The sequence below is a fragment of the Trichechus manatus genome, unplaced genomic scaffold (assembly GCF_000243295.1).
Source record: "Trichechus manatus latirostris isolate Lorelei unplaced genomic scaffold, TriManLat1.0 scaffold00024, whole genome shotgun sequence".
In the NCBI taxonomy this organism is placed as follows: Eukaryota; Metazoa; Chordata; class Mammalia; order Sirenia; family Trichechidae; genus Trichechus; species Trichechus manatus.
Genome location: NW_004443960.1, coordinates 16,621,821 through 16,626,472, shown reverse-complemented (window position 1 = coordinate 16,626,472; position 4,652 = coordinate 16,621,821). Strand labels below are relative to the sequence as shown.

Sequence of the window (4,652 nt, the reverse complement as noted above, 5' to 3'; positions counted from 1 at the left end):
TCCTCCTCCTTTGTCTGGCCAACTCCTAAGAGTTGCTGTGGAGTTGATTCCAACTCATAGTGACCTCATGTGTGTCAGAGTAGAACTGTGCTCCAAAGGGTTTTCAATGGCTGATTTTTTGGAAGTAGATTGCCAGGCCTTTCTTCTGAGACACCTCTGGGTGGACTCAAACTGCCAACCTTTCAGTGAGCAGCTGAGTGCATTAACTGTTTGCACAACCCAAGGACTCTGGCCAACTCCTAGTCATCCTTTAAGTCCAGGAAGCCCTCTCTGACTCCACCTTCCCCCCCCACAAAGGATTGCGTTTTACAAATGGCTGCTGCTTCCCAGCCCACATGATCTCCTTACAAGTTGACCTTGACACCCCTCCCATTGAGTAGTGGGATCCATGTGCCTTCCCTGCTAATCTGGGCATAGCTCTGTAACTGCCTCGACCCAAAGAGTTTGGCAGGAGTGATGCTCTGTGACCCTGAGGCTAGAGTGTAAAATCACCACGCACATCTACCTTGTTCTCCTTGCGTGCTCACTCCTGGAACCCAATTCCACGCCGTGAGGAAGCTCAAATTAGCCCATGCTGCGAGATCACATGGAGAGGCCCCATGTAAATGTCCTGGACAATAGCCCAGCTGAGGTCCCAACCCACAGAGAGCATCAAACAGCAGATGTGAGCGTGGATGCCTCCAGATGATTCCAGATGGCTGTCGAGTCACCCCTAGCCTTTGTGTCTGTTCAGCGGAAGTCCCAGACATCATGGAGCATCCCTGCTGCGTCCTGTCCGAATCCAAGACCTGCGGAGTCCCCGAGCGCAGTAGAATGGCTGTTTTATGCCACTAACTGTTGGGGTGGTTTGTTACACAGCAATTGCTGGCTAGGACAGATAGGAGCTCTCTGATTTCCCACAGCCTTCCTCTATCACAGAACTGAGAACGCTGAATTCAAGTTGCCTGTTACTTGTCTTTCTCTTCCTCTGGACTATACCTTCTGTGGAATCTTATATTCAGCTTCATTTCTCCTGAGTCTAGCACAATGCATAGAAGGCACTGGAAAAAGTTAAAATATACTAAGTTTTAGGATCAATTTTAGTTGCTTGCGTAAAATAAAAATACATTCTCCTTTTTAAAAAAAAGACTATAAAACTAAAAATTCCTTTAACCACCAATCCCAATTCCCACCGCTCTTTACTGTTATGAATTTGATCTGTAGCCTTAAAGACTTAAAATACTCTCATACATCTCTATGTATTTTTAATATTGTCTTTAAAAATGCAAAGCCATACCACACCATATGTATATTTTGCGACTCTTTTTTTTTTCTCACTCAACAATGTGTTTCTGAAGAGAGTCCTTGCTGATTCATGCAGAGCTGGTACATTCCTCTTCACTTCCATATAGCAGTTCACCACGTGAGTCATTGCTCTTTCTTTTTCCAAGCCATTGCTGTGTTGGTGGGCATTTACCTCGTGTCTGCTTCCTTGCTATCGCAAAAACTACAGCGCATCACTGAGCAGATTGTACAGGAATCCTCGTGCCTATGTGCAGAGTTCCCCTAGGCCAGCGGCTCTCAACCTGGCACCAGACAGAATTACCTGGAAACTTTTAAAATAATGCCAGTGTCCAGACCCCACTCCCAAAGATTAGTATTTACTTGGTCTGGGGTGAGGCCTGAACATCAGTAGTTTAGAAGCTCCCGGGGGTTCAAATGTGTATCCAGGGTTGAGACCCATGGTTCTGGGGTGCACATTGGAGTGGCGGTGAAATTGCTGGCTCAAAGGGTGTGCACGCCTCGTTTTTACTAGGCATCGCCCAACTGCCTTTCAAGGGGCCTGGATGGATTTGCACCCCCACCAGCAGTGTGTCAGAACCCCGGTCCTTCCAGGATGGTGAGCCAGAGCTCCTAGCCACTGTGCAAAATGCCTCCTTGTGGCCCAGCCCTCTGGCCACAGCCCCACAAACGCTGGGCTGTGGCAGGTGTGAAACGCTTTGAGCCCTTAGGTGGCAGCATGGTACAGCTGATAAGATGCTGGCCTGGGCTGGGAAAGCCTGGGCTGTACTCCAGACCCGGACTCCTTTCTGTGAGTTCCCCATCTGGCCTCGGCATCCCCATCCTTGAAGCCTGGTGAGCTGGAATAGTATCTGGGGTTCCTTTTAACTCTCCCCTTCAGTCTAAGTCACGACTTATTTGCAGCCAAGTAGTTAGAACTTGGGCTCCGGAGCCTGGTTCTTAACCTTCTCCATGCGGCGAGCCCCTTTGGCATGTGGGAGAGCTGCGGGCCCCTTCTCAGAGGCCTGTTTTTAAATATAAAACCCATAGAATTACAAACGCAACCAGTTATATTGAAATACAGGCATCAAAATGTTACAAAGCAAAATTGTGATACAGCAATACATGTGCTTCTTCATTAACACACTAAGTAATAGGATCTGATGGTGGGTTGGCGATGTTATTACGATTGCAATTTCGAAGCAGTGATGAGTGTAAATGATATTCCAAGATATCTGTAACAAATGTAACAGGGCCTGAAAGTATCTGTGATTCCTGTTGGTGGCAAAGTCACAGTGCTGCTGACAATGCTGCTTGTTCATAATGGAAGGAAATGCTACATTTCAGTTAGACATCAGTAAAATTAAGAGTCATTTTTTTTTCCCCATATAAATTCACCTACCCTACGTTATAAACCCTTGCTGGAGTTAGACTTGGGCTTCCATCTCTGCCCTACGGCTTCCTAAGTGGGTGGATTTGGGTGAATTGCTTGAGCCTTAATTTCCTCATCTGTAAAATGGGTATAAGACTAGTCACATCTTAGGGCTGCTGGGTGAAGGAAATGGGATAAATTAAAGTCGGCATACTTTTATGGAGAACTTTCTGTGTGCTTAAGGATGTTTTAGGTGCTAGGGATACTGTCCTGAATGAGGCAAGTAAGGCTGCTGTCCTCATGGAGCTTAAAATCCAGGGGCAGAGACAATGAATAAGTAGGCAAATAAGTAGATTTGATTTCAGATAATAATAAGGGCTACAAAGAAAATAAAAAGGGATAAGATGGAGAACAAAATGTCTGGTGTAGGCAACATTAGATCAGGTAGTCAGGAAATAATAACATACAGATAAATTAACGATAGTAATGTATGAGAAGTGAGGGCAGTGGTGGTTCTGTGGTAGAATTCTCGCCTTCCACACGGGAGACCCGGGTTCTATTCCTGGGGAAATCGCCTCATGTGCAGCCACCAGCCATTTGTCAATAGAGGCTTGTGTATTGCTGTGATGTTAAACAGGCTTCAGTGGAGCTTCCAGATGAAGACAGACTAGGAAGAAAGGCCTGGCAATCAACTTCCAAAAACTAGCCAATGAAAACCCTATGGATCACAACAGTCCAATCCGCAACTGATCATGGGGATGGTGCCGGACCGGGCAGCATTTCCTTCATTTGTTCATGGGTTCGCTATGAGTTGTGGCTTACTCAATGGCAGCTGACAGCAATGACAACAATGTATAATATAAGATGAGATCATGTGTTTGAAGTACTTGGCACAGCGCCTGGCTTGGTTCTGTATGCTCAATACTTGTTGGCTGTGATGATGATGATGATGATGATGATGTTGTTGACGCCGACTCATCACCATGATGGGAGCATTAGGTTGGCAGTTCCCTGGAGGCACCCAACCTCCTCCCTCCTCACTGTGCTGGCTCTGCCCCCTGCATTCAGTGGGCTGAGGGCTGGCCTATGAAAGCCGAAGAGGAGAACGCAGCAGCCTGTCAGAGCCAGATCTGAGGGAAGCAGGTCTGATTAAAGGAAGATAAAGTCCTCTCTCCACTGTGTCTTGCGGGGAGAGCTAAGCAATCAATAGGTTTCGCAGATCAGTGGAGGGTGCTTGGAATCTGACAGCACGGGGCTTTTTAATTAAACCTGTAATGGTGAGAAACAGTGACTCTTATTTCTGCAGTTTGCATTTCTGTCTGCCTGCCAGAGACTGAACAAACTGATGCATTCCGGGGGTTCCAAGGATCCTGACAAGGTGGCCTCTGGCTTCAGGAGGGCCAGGCCCTGCCAGGAAGAACCCCTGGGTGGCCAGGGTGTCAGGTGCCGATTTTGGAGGCCTCCAGAGATTGCCTTGGGCATTTGAACACGTGTGGCAGGTGTGGCGATCAAGCCCACATTCTGGGAAGGTGAGGGTCCTTCTTCGCAGCTGGGGGTGGTTTGACTCCCAGGATTTTATACCAGGCCAGGTCTGTCCAAATATGTTAGTATTACTTTTTTGTTTTTGAAACCTGTCCATTTATTATGAAATAGAGCCTTGCTACTTAAGGTGTTGTCACGGACCAGCAGCATCAGCATCACCTGGGACCTTGGCAGAAATGCAGAACCTCAGGCCCCACCCCAGACCTAATGCATCAGAATCTGCTTTTTAACCAGACCCCAGGAGATTCACATGCACACCACAGTGTGAGAAGCGCTGAAGCCGAACAGACATACGGAAGGAAGCTTAGAGACAAACAAGCCAGTTGCCAATGTGCAGACATTATTTAAATCTTGATTTAAGGAAAAGTTAAAAAAAAAAAAAAAAGAAGTGTATGATATTAATGAGACAATAAGAAATTTGAACACTTAATGGATATTTGATGGTCTTAAGGATTTATGAATTTTTAAAAGTGTGATA

The 4,652-nt window shown here is 46.5% G+C and overlaps 1 pseudogene; it reads right to left on the bottom strand.

Moving 5' to 3' along the window:
* Nucleotides 1-2,192: 2,192 nt before the first annotated feature.
* LOC101343850 (60S ribosomal protein L9 pseudogene) overlaps nucleotides 2,193-4,652 on the bottom strand; it is a 10,884-nt pseudogene continuing 8,424 nt past the window's right edge.